Below are 12,587 nucleotides of genomic sequence, written 5' to 3'. Positions count from 1 at the left end.
TTTTCTGTATCCAGAAAGGCCCGTACAGGACCAGCAACATGCGGTCGTGCATTATCCTGCTGAAATGTAGGGTTTCGCAGGGATCGAATGAAGGCTAGAGCCACGGGTCGTAACACATCTGAAATTTAACGTCCACTGTTTAAAGTGCCGTCAATGCGAACAAGAGGTGACCGAGACGTGTAACCAATGGCACCCCATACCATTACGCCGGGTGATACGCCAGTGTGGTGATGACGAATACACGCTTCCAATGTGCGTTCACCGTGACGTCGCCAAGCACGGATGCGACCATCATGATGCTGTAAACGGAACCTGGATTCATCCGAAAAAATGCCATTCGTGCATCCAGATTCGTCGTTGAGAACACCATCGGAGGCGCTCCTGTCTGTGATGCAGCGTCAAGGGTAACCTCAGCCATGGTCTCCGAGCTGATAGTCCATGCTGCTGCAAACGTCGTCGAACTGTTCGTGTAGATGGTTGTTGTCTTGCAAACGTCCCCATCTGTTGAGTCAGGGATCGAGATGTGGCTGCACGATCCGTTACAGCCATGCGGATAAGATGTCTGTCATCTCGACTGCTAGTGATACGAGGCCGTTGGGATCCAGCACGGCGTTCCGTATTACCCTTCTGAACCCACCGATTCCATATTCTGCTAACAGTCATTGGATCTCGACCAACAACAGCAGTAATGTCGCGATACGATAAACCGCAATCGCGATAGGCTACAATCCGACCTTTATCAAAGTCGGAAAGGTGATGGTACGCATTTCTCCTCCTTACACGAGGCATCACAACGACGTTTCACCAGCAACGCCGGTCAACTGCTGTTTGTGTATGAGAAATCGGTTGGAAACTTTCCTCCCCTCCACTGGCGCCAACCTTGTGTGAATGCTCTGAAAAGCTTATCATTTGCGTATCACAGCATCTTCTTCCTGTCGGTTAAAGTTCGCGTCTGTAGCACGTCATTTTCGTGGTGTAGCAAATTTTAATGGCCAGTAGTGTAGTAGCTGATAGAGACTCCAACCAAGGACACGAAACAGGACGGAAAATATGACATGCTTTCAAAAAACGCCGAAAACGAGCACTAGAATCGATGTGTAATAATACCGTTCAATTAGCGATGTAATTTTAAGAAAATAAAAATTTAACCCACAGAAGATGACACTTTGGTGTCGAAACATGTCTGGGGAAATATAAAAATAAACTTATTGTGTTTGCATAAGGCTGATTTCCAAAACAACCCAGTTTTTAAATCGCAAACACGGAAGAACGCTAAGAGGAGCTTTAAACCTATGTAAAATGAGTAAACCAAGAAGGAATAACAACACTAAGACATCCACTCATGTTACTTTCTAAAATTATTCTACGACTTTTTTTAAAATTTTAAAAACCGTTAAATCTTTAACGTGAGAATATTAAAATATTTGTCTTCGCATAACTAAAACATTAGAGCGAAAAAGTTCTGAACTTTCTACTTAACGATCGTCGTTTGTCAGAACAAAACATCGCTACAAGACGGTATGTCATTGAATAAAACAGCCGGATGGATGGATTCCCATCGAATACGGTGACACACAAATTATATCAGAGTGATCCAGTAGTAAGGTAAAAATAAATGTAAAGCAATTAATACCTAATTTGCCGCTAGCACGGAAAACCAGGAAGTTGTTGCAACAAACTCGAGAGATGTCGTACCTGGACCAAAGACATCAAGTAAATTGCTACTGACGGAAAAGCACAACCTGGAAACCGGACCGCTTCTCCGGTCCACGCGCAGTCGCGAGCAGGGGATCTCGGCCGCGTGCTGTCCCATACTGACGGCAAGAAAGCAAACCGCTTGCCTATGGACAGCTCGCGCATGCGCTGATGATGCACGGCCTCAACTGGATGATCGGACGTCTTTGGCAAACACAGGGATGGTGAATGAGAACAAGGAATATTGATATAACAATATTCTTTGTTCTCATACGCGAGCCGTTTATAGGCAAGCGGTTTACTTTGTTGCCGTCAGTAAGGGACAGCATGCGGCCGCGTCTCCTGTTCGCGACAGCATATAGGTCGGTTTCCAGGTCCTGCTTTTCCGTCAGTAGCTATTTACTTGAAGTTCAGGCAGAACATCCCTCCAGTTTGTTGCAACCACTTCTTGAATTTCCGAGCTAACCACGTTTTACATTTATGCATATTATGGCATTATTTGTTTAAGCGCCATCCACCATACTGAATTGGAATCCATGCATCCGGCTGTTTTATTTAATGACATTCCGTCTTTTAGCGTTGTTTTGTTCTGACAGACAACGAATGGTGGCTACAAAGTTCAGAGACTTTTAGATCTAATGAGTACAAATATTTTAGTATTCTCATGTAAAAATTTTTAATCGTTTTTTTTAAAAAATTTAAAAATCGTAAAATAATTTTAGAAATGTATCGTATCAGTGGATGTCTCAGGGTTGTTACTCCTTCTTGATTTATTTACTGTTATGCAGATGCTCACCTGAAGATGTAGCTTTTAGTGCCATGAAACCGGCGGTGATCTAAAAATAATGGACTAAATACAGCTAAAGCTGTTTATTAATACCCAAGATGTTTCTTTACAAATAAAAATCCAGGGGTATTCTGGCACAAGGGCAAAGATCAGTGATGTAGATATTACTACCAATGGTGTTGAGAAACAGCTGAAATATCGAAAACTGGATAATGCTCCAGTGCCCAATGGAATCCCTCTCACATTTACTCCCAGTAACTCGAAGAAAGCAATGGTCACACATGCCTACAAGATGCGCTGAAGAAGTGATTCACGAAAGTACGTAAGTAACAAAATGACCTACTCCAAGCCAACAAGCATTTAGCGTTTCGAAAAAGACGACCATTGGAACCCAGCTTGCACTTCTCACGTGACATACTGAAAGCCATGTATCAAGGCAGTCAGGCAGAAGCAATATTTATTTCCGAAAAGTACTTGCTCAATACCACATCTATGCTTATTATCAAAACTAGCGAGTGGCTGTGATTAAAGTGCAGCAACTCACAGAAGTCCAGCGTAGACTGTAATTATTGTATGGCAAAACTTGGTAGGTATTCTACTACCTTAATGAGGAAAAGATTTACATTGGAAAACATTAGTTCCCATTTTTTCCACCAGGTGCAAATCTGGCCCTGTGAATGGAAGAGAGATGTACAAAAATGTTTCCATGTGTAATGGATTAGGAACAGGACATGGGTAGAAAAGGTTAAACAACTGGGAATAGCATACTGTTGATATTATTAAGTGTCAATTTGACAATATGAACACCGGAGCCATGGACGAGATGCTGTACAGAGCCAGGTTTGCACGTGGTGGCCAAAACTAGAACTAATTTTTTTCAAGCGTATATCAGTTCCGCATTAATGAGTTCGAGTATCTATCAAGTTTCGCAGCCGTACGATAACTATAGCCTACACTGGACCTCTATGAACAGCTGCAATTTAACTATAACCACTCACTACTATCGTAAGGGCTATAAAACGGAATTTGTGGCTGGGTTGAGGACTGCTTGACAGGAAGCACGCAGCACGTTACCTTGGATGGAGAGTTTTCGACAGATGCAGAAATAACTTTGAATGTGCCACAGGGAAGTGCGTTGGGACCCTTGCTGTTCACGTTGTATATTAATGATCTTGGAGACAACATTAACAGTAAAATCAGATTTTTAGCAGATTTAGCAGATTAGTTATCAATATAGTACTGTCTGAGAAATGCTGCACGAATGTTAAATAGGATCTCGATGATATCTCAAAGTGGTGCAAAGATTGGCAACTTGCTTTGAATGTTCAGCAATGTAAAATTGTGCACTTCACAAAACGAAAATCATAGTATCCTACAACGGCTGCAGTATCAACGAGTCACGTTTGGAAACGGTTAGCTCATACAAATAACTGGATGTAACACTTTGTACGAATGTGTAACGGAACGATGACATATGCTCAGTCATGGTTAGAGCATGTGGGAGACTTGGTTTATGGGTAGAATGCTAGGTAAATAATCAGTCTGCAAAGGAGATCGCTTACGAAATACTCTTGCGGCCACACCAGAATATTTATGAAGTGCGTGGGACCCTTACCGATTAGAAGGAACAGGGGATATTGATCGTATGCAGAGACTGATAACGCTAGTGTTTGTTTGACCCGTGGGAGGGTGTCACAGAGATGCTGAAGGCAACTGAACTGGCAGCTGCTTGAGGATAGGAAACCCACTTTCAAAGTTTCCAGAACAGGCTTCAAATGCTGATCCGGAAAATACAACCACCTACGTATCGCTCCCGTATGGATTGTGAGGACAAGATTAGATTAATCACAACGCACAAAGAGGCTATTGAACAGTCATTCTTCATGATCTCCATACTTGAATGGAACGGGAAGAATCCTTAGTAACTGCTACAATAGGAAGCAACCTCTGCCATGCATTTCACAGTCGTTTGCACAGTATTGATGTAGGTGTAGATCTAGACCTTGTAAGGGGCGCTAAGATCAGGTATTTAATATTTTTCCGCTAATTTGTTATTCGTGTAACAAGTTTGTCGAAATTATATCAATATTAGACCTGTATGTCGCTGAAAAACATATTTAAGTATGAATTGCTCTCATAACACGCTTATCGAAATCACGGTACGATAATCACATTATTTACACAATGCATTTAAGTTTGAATTTACCTCATTTAAGCTGTAGCCTATGTCAGTTGTCAAAGTAACTTAAATAATATAATCCATCTATTACGAAGCAATACATTGAAGTTTGAAAGTGCAACAGCAATGAACCATGTTTGCTTTTTTTTGTCGTTACTTACCGAAGCTCTGCACCAACGGCAATTATGCGTAGACATCAAATATCAACTGTCCGCACTGGAAAATTTGGAAGTTTGTGGTAAGAACTATGGGACCAAACTGCTCAGGTCATCGGACCATAGGCTTACACACTAATTAAACTAATTTACTCTAAGGACAACACACGCACCCATCCATGCCCGGGGGAGGACTCGAACCTCCGACGGGGGGAGCCGCACCAATGTCCGCACTGAACAGTTCTTTGTTGTATGAATACGATTAACATCGAAATAATAATGTCTAATTCGCTTGCAAACGAGTTAAAATTCCGTGTGTTTATGCAGCAACATAAAAAAAAGAAATAGCCATGGTAAGCACGCATGAACAAAAATTCGTTCAAGGGTTTTGTAAGCTACCTGCTTTATGGATGGACTAAAGTTGCTGCTGATTCTGCCAATGAATCTCAAAAAAACCATTCAACAGCCAAGATCGCATAATATGCTGAAAGGTTTTTTATAATTAAAACAGAACGCCCTCCAGTATTCTCAAAACGAGAAAATTCAATCAATGAATCTCAGTCTGGCATCTGCCATACCTGCGGTTAGTTTTACGTCGTCATTACACTTTAAACTGTTCCGCATGCATATTCCCAAATATTTAATGGATGTGACTGCTTTCAGAGGTTATTCTGAAATCGTGTAACCACACAATAATGGATCTTTCTGTCTATTTACGTTATGCTGAAGGTCAACTGCCAATGCATGTACCAAACATTGATCCACTGCAAGTCTTCTTGCATTTCGCTACAATTTTCTAGTGTTGTGACTTCTTCGTGTGTAACTGCGTCGTCCATGAACAGCCTCATTAATCTTCCTACGTTATCCACAAGGTCATTTACATGTATTGTGAAAAGTAATGGTCCTATAACACTCCCTTCGGATACGCACGAAGTTACTTCTACTTCTAAAGATTTCTCTCCGTTAAGAGTCACGTACTGTGTTCTGTTTTCTATGAACTCTTCAATCGTGGTACAGCTGTCAGGATTATTTTAAAAATTGTTAAGAACGACAACCTGTTAACAAACGTAAATGAAATACCGGTAGGTAAACACGATTTTGTCAGATTGGCCAACTGATAGAATGCTGTACTCCTGTTCAATGTTTGACATTGATTATTTTGTAAGTATTTAAACAATATCTGTCATATTTACATTCAAAGTTAATTAATAGGCCTACAGTATTTTATACTAAACTGATCAACGTAAATGTCCCGGTTAGTACGTTATGCAAGTCCTTCCCTAACTAAAAATGAGCTCATCAGCCTAAAAATATGGAGTTATCATTGGTGTCCCATATAGCGCTGTTGTGGAAGTTCGCAATCGTATTCAGCACGGTGGTCTATTGTACAGGCTCCTGAGTAGAGCCTTCCCGATTAAGATTACGCCACAAAATATCAGATTTTTATACAACATCCGCAATGTGTCACGAAAACAAAGCAAGCAAGGCAAGAAGACAGGAGAAAAAAATTACTGCTACATCGTATGCGAACGCGACGAGAATGGCTTAATTCCAATGCTAGCAGACGATACCACCGCCAAAACACAAATCGCAGTTAATCTTACGTATGTGTCTAAAACTGCACTGTTTTCAGTTCGGCGTCTATGTTTCGATATAAAAGCTGCTTATTGTTCCCCTATCTTACATGTACACATTATGTACCTACAGACGCTAAAATGGTCCATGCGATTGTTATGCTGTAATCAGTACACTCTCTCTGCTTGCAGAACTAATTATTGTTTCAGTGTTTTGTGATCATCAAATGGATAGGAACATCATGGAACTAGCACCACAGTCTAAAGATAGGCATTGTCTTATTATAAGAAAGAAAGGATTGCAGAGGCGTGCACCGAACATACCTGCGCAACACTGCAAGTGTCGACAGTAAGCTCTGTGTTTCTTGTTTGGAAAGAAACCAGTTCCTTCCATACACGGCACTTGCTCTGACAACAGTAACGCTCACTTTATGCAACACCCTGAAGTCTGCATTGACTAATGCTCAGTTCTGTCTCGGGTCTGTTTTTCCGGCAGTATTAGTTGTATGTTAACAGTGATACACATCAGTATGGACAGCTTTACTGATTAAGAACTGGACGATGTGCATCTCTTGGTTCACTGAATGCAATGAAGAAATAGTACAACGACACTATGGTGAGCTGTTCCCTTAGCGACAACAAACATATGAACGTATTTCTGCATCTATACTGAGCCAAGGGTGACATTATTGACGTTGGCGCTACTCCAGTTCGTTAAGTCCTTGGGCAGCAATGTTATGACCTCTCTGGTATGAGTGACATTTGGCAGTGCCGAGTGGAAAAAGGGAGCTCACCATTTAGAAGCGTCCTGTCCAGCTGACTAACACACTAAAGCACCTTGGATTAACCTTCGACCGGCAACTAACGTGGAAACCTCATTTACTAACTATCCATCAGAAAACCCACAATAGACTATAACTACTAACTCGCCGAACATGGGAATTACACCCCTCCATTACCCTTCGCACACACATATCCCTGTTCCGCTCCATCCTTTGCTTTGCCAATGCTGAATGGATATCTGCCATACGCAAGTTCTGTAAGTTCCTCCAGATTCTGGAACGTCATGCTTTCCACCTCACTTCACATACCCACTTAACCTTCCCCCACAATGATCATTTACCAACTCACCAAATTCCTACCTCTCTTCACTCGCGTAGAACATCTCCCGATAATCTACACCATTTGTAAACTCGACTCCACCAATCGTATTGTGTCCCACCTCCTCTCCAATCCTAGAATGCTGCGTCTACCTACACGTCCCACCAACGCTCCACCTGCACATCCTCCACATCCTCTGCCAAAGAAATTTCAACCGACTCCCTCCTCCAGATCATGAACTCCATCAAAAAATATACCCCTCCTACCAACTATGAATCCACCCTCCCCTCTCCACCGCCCCAGGGGCTTCCTCCCCTTCCTCCCCCACTCCCTTTTCTTTCAAATTCACAAATCCCAATTCCAGCTACCCCTCTTTCGCTGTCCCCCAACAGCCATCCCTATCTCATTGTCATTGCCACCTCTTACTAGCCCTCAATTCCCATCCCCATGAATCTCCTCTCTCGCTCTTTAACTACTTTTCCTTTCGTCTACCAACCCAGGGCAGGACCCTTCGAATTTTAGTGAAAGTGTGCAGTGCTCCGTTTTTAATGTTCAGTATCTCTTCCGTGTTGTTCCAATGTTTTTTCGAGTGTTTTAGTGGTGTTCATGTGTTTCTTAAATTGTGTTGTATGACCATATTTTTATCACTGCTTTTAAAGTATTTGTTCAGCCAGACTTATTACTTTAGTCTTTCATAATCCTCATATTTCACTATTTTAAAATCATTGTCATATTGGTTATATGTTAACGCCTACGTGTGGGTTGAGTGTACCAGTATCAGCCCCCCCTCCCTCCCCCCCGGACCCACATAGAGTGAGGGTGGGGGGGGGGAGGGTGAAAATCACAGAAACAGGGGAAAGGGAGAGTGCACCGTGAGTCGAGTTGCGAGTTTGTTGACTGTTCAAGACGGTCCACTTGAGCTAAGTTTGCTGTGAGCCGAGTGCTGGCTGGCTTGTTGACAGTGGAGGATATCTGACCGCAGCAGAGCTATCTCGTGTCCTACTGAGCAGAGCAAATTTAGAGTGGTGGAACGTATGGCTCGCCGATGATGGGTTGCAGTTGTGGCTGCGGCTGCGTTTTCTACCATTTTGGACACAGTGTGGTATGGCATGCCAGTGCGTGAATGCAACTAGTTGTGCTAAGAAAGAGTGCTTCTGCAAGTACTGTAAGCTGAGGTTTTGCTGACGGACATAAAACGTTGTCATTAAGTACAGACTTAACTACTCGTTTACGTTAAAGTGAATGACTAGCCTGGACAATTAGTTGATTTTTAGGGTACAGACTTATGACAGATTGTGTTAATATGATTGATCACAGAAGATGTTTAGTAAATTCTTAAATGTGGAGAGACTGCCTGTAGAACATGATTGGCTGCATTGACAATGATAAAAGATTGGAGTGTTTTGAGACTAATACTGAACAGTTTGAGATAAATCACTGCATTGTTAACTTTCATGTACACTGTATGTGAGGATGTGGACAGATTGTCTTGTACCAAAGTTAATGTTAATGGCAGCAAATTGAAACAGCTAACATCGATACTCTATTCAAAAGGGAAGCTATTGTTATTAACTTTTACAACTGTGTATGCTGAACATTTGATTTTCAAGATTCAATAAGAATTTCTGAAGTGTGGTTTTTAACCTTGTGGTAGCTTTATAAGCTTAGTTACCTGTTCTCTACCACAGTGCTGATTTTAAATATGATGGTGTAATTATTGTTAACTAATTTTTGAAATTCCACAGAACCTGCTAAGAATTTTGTGGTCCGGAAGCTTTTTAATTTGTAAAACTTTTATGAGCCCAAGTTTTGCCCATTTGAGATCAATTTAATACCTACGCCTGTAAACTTTACCTTTTTTACGATGCTTATGATAGAAATAAATGTATAATTATTATTCTGATAAGTCAGACTCAGTCAATCGATCCTGTCCTTTAATTCTACTGGTTAGTCCCACCACAGCACATAGACGCCTACGAGGAACCTGATTTGGTGATGGGATACTATACGATTTTCACTGCTTGTTCGTAGAAACAAAGGCAATTGTGCTAACAGAATAACTCAGAACTACATTATTACTATTATCTTCTTTCCTTTCTCAGACCTTAAGTCTGGTTAAAAATGGAAAGTGACGCGGACCTTGATCAAGCGTGACTTCCTTTTAACTGTACGGTATATGTTACATTGCATTTAGGAACTTTCGGGTTATTGAACATGTATCAATAATTACGGATTTCTGTAGTTGTATATATACATTTGGATGTAGCTGTGTTGCGTTGATGTACTGGTGGATATTGTGCGGTATGACTCCTGTAGTTGATAGTATAATCGGTATAATGTCAACTTTATCCTGATGCCACATATCCTTGACTTCCTCAGCCAGTTGGATGTATTTTTCAATTTTTTCTGCTGTTTTCTTCTGTATATTTGTTGTATTGGGTATGGATATTTCGATTAGTTGTGTTAATTTCTTCTTTTTATTGGTGAGTATGATGTCAGGTTTGTTATGTGGTGTTATTTTATCTGTTATAATGGTTCTGTTCCAGTATAATTTGTATTCATCATTCTCCAGTACATTTTGTGGTGCATACTTGTATGTGGGAACGTGTTGTTTTATTAGTTTATGTTTTATGGCAAGTTGTTTATGTATTATTTTTGCTACATTGTCATGTCTCCTGGGGTATTCTGTATTTGCTAGTATTGTACATCCGCTGGTGATGTGATCTACTGTTTCTATTTGTTGTTTGCAAAGTCTGCATTTATTTGTTGTGGTATTGGGATCTTTAATAATATGTTTGCTGTAATATCTGGTGTTTATTGTTTGATCCTGTATTGTAATCATGAATCCTTCCGTCTCACTGTATATATTGCCTTTTCTTAGTCATGTGTTGGATGCGTTTTGATCGATGTGTGGCTGTGTTAGATGATACGGGTGCTTGCCATGTAGTGTTTTCTTTTTCCAATTTACTTTCTTCGTATCTGTTGATGTTATGTGATCTAAAGGGTTGTAGAAGTGGTTATGAAATTGCAGTGGTGTAGCCGATGTATTTATATGAGTGATTGCTTTGTGTATTTTGCTAGTTTCTGCTCGTTCTAGAAAGAATTTTCTTAAATTGTCTACCTGTCCATAATGTAGGTTTTTTATGTCAATGAATCCCCTTCCTCCTTCCTTTCTGCTTAATGTGAATCTTTCTGTTGCTGAATGTATGTGATGTATTCTATATTTGTGGCATTGTGATCGTGTAAGTGTATTGAGTGCTTCTAGGTCTGTGTTATTCCATTTCACTGCTCCAAATGAGTAGGTCAATATTGGTATAGCGTAAGTATTTATAGCTTTTGTCTTGTTTCTTGATGTCAATTCTGTTTTCAGTATTTTTGTTAGTCTTTGTCATATTTTTCTTTTAGTTCTTCTTTAATATTTGTATTATCTATTCGTATTTTTTGTCTGTATCCTAGATATTTATAGGCATCTGTTTTTTCCATCGCTTCTATGGAGTCACTGTGGTTATCCAATATGTAATCATCTTGTTTAGTGTGTTTTCCCTTGACTATGCTATTTTTCTTACATTTGTCTGTTCCAAAAGCCATATTTATATCATTGCTGAATACTTCTGTTATCTTTAGTAATTGGTTGAGTTGTTGATTGGTTGCTGCCAGTAGCTTTAGATCATCCATGTATAGCAAATGTGTGATTTTGTGTGGGTATGTTCCAGTAATATTATATCCATAATTTGTATTATTTAGCATGTTGGATAGTGGGTCCAGAGCAAGACAGAACCAGAAAGGACTTAATGAGTCTCCTTGGTATATTCCACGCTTAATCTGTATTGGCTGTGATGTGATATCTGAATTTGTTTGGATATTAAGTGTGGTTTTCCAGTTTTTCATTACTATGTTTAGGAACTGTATCAATTTAGGATCTACTTTGTATATTTCCAATATCTGTAGTAACCATGAGTGGGGTACACTATCAAAAGTTTTTGGTAATCAATGTATGCATAGTGTAGCGACCTTTGTTTAGTTTTAGCTTGATATGTCACCTCTGTATCTATTATCAGTTGCTCTTTACATCCTCGTGCTCCTTTGCAACAGCCTTTTTGTTCTTCATTTATAATTTTGTTCTGTGTTGTATGTGTCATTAATTTCTGTGTAATGACTGAAGTTAATATTTTGTAGATTGTTGGTAGGCATGTTATGGGGCGATATTTAGCTGGGTTTGCTGTGTCTGCTTGATCTTTAGGTTTCAGATAGGTTATTCCATGTGTAAGTGTATCAGGGAATGTGTATGGGACCGCAATGTAACTGTTAAATAATTTAGTTAGATGTGAATGTGTTGAGGTGAACTTCTTTAGCCAGAGATTTGCTATTTTATCATTTCCAGGGGCTTTCCAGTTGTGCGTAGAATTAATTGCTCGGGTGACTTCATGTTGCAAAATTATCACTTCAGGCATTTGTGGTATCATCTTGTATGTGTCCGTTTCTGCTTGTATCCACCGTGCATGTCTGTTATGTTGTACCGGGTTTGACCATATGTTGCTCCAGAAGTGTTCCATGTCTGTTATGTTTGGTGGATTGTCTATTTTAATGTGTGTGTTATCTATTGTCTGGTAAAATTTCTTTTGGTTTGTGTTGAATGTTTGGTTTCGTTTCCTTCTATTTTCACTTTTTTTGTATCTTCTAAGTCGTTTGGCCAATGCTTGTAATTTCTGCTTCTTTTCATCTAATTGCTCTATTGCTTCTTGTTGTGAGATTTTACCTAACCTTTTCGTTTTTTTTCTGATATTTGATTTCTTATAAATTGTGTTAGCTGTCCGATGTCTTTTCTCAGTTTTTCTATTCTGATCTGTAGCCTGTGTTGCCATGCTGGTTTTGTGGGTTTCTTCTGTGTGTTGGTTGGTTCTGATCTCTGCCTAGTGTGTATATTTAGTGTAGTGAGTGCTCCTACATAAACCAGTAGTTGTAACTCTTCCATAGTTTTATTTTCATTTATTTTGTTGTGTATGATTGTGTTGATAGTTGTTATTGTTGTTTCGACTTGTGGGTTATTTGGTGGTCTGTGCAAGAATGGTCTAATGTCTGTATTTGTGTCTTTGTAT

At 40.0% G+C, this 12,587-nt stretch overlaps 1 protein-coding gene across 3 annotated transcripts in view; it reads right to left on the bottom strand.

Annotated features, from left to right (window-relative positions):
* Positions 1-12,587, bottom strand: part of LOC126175554 (chitooligosaccharidolytic beta-N-acetylglucosaminidase) — a 210,436-nt gene that overhangs the window by 34,578 nt on the left and 163,271 nt on the right. The gene's annotated exons all lie outside the window — the stretch shown is intronic.

Source organism: Schistocerca cancellata, chromosome 3 (genome assembly GCF_023864275.1).
Source record: "Schistocerca cancellata isolate TAMUIC-IGC-003103 chromosome 3, iqSchCanc2.1, whole genome shotgun sequence".
NCBI classification, from domain to species: domain Eukaryota; kingdom Metazoa; phylum Arthropoda; class Insecta; order Orthoptera; family Acrididae; genus Schistocerca; species Schistocerca cancellata.
This window is presented reverse-complemented; position numbering and strand designations above follow the sequence as displayed.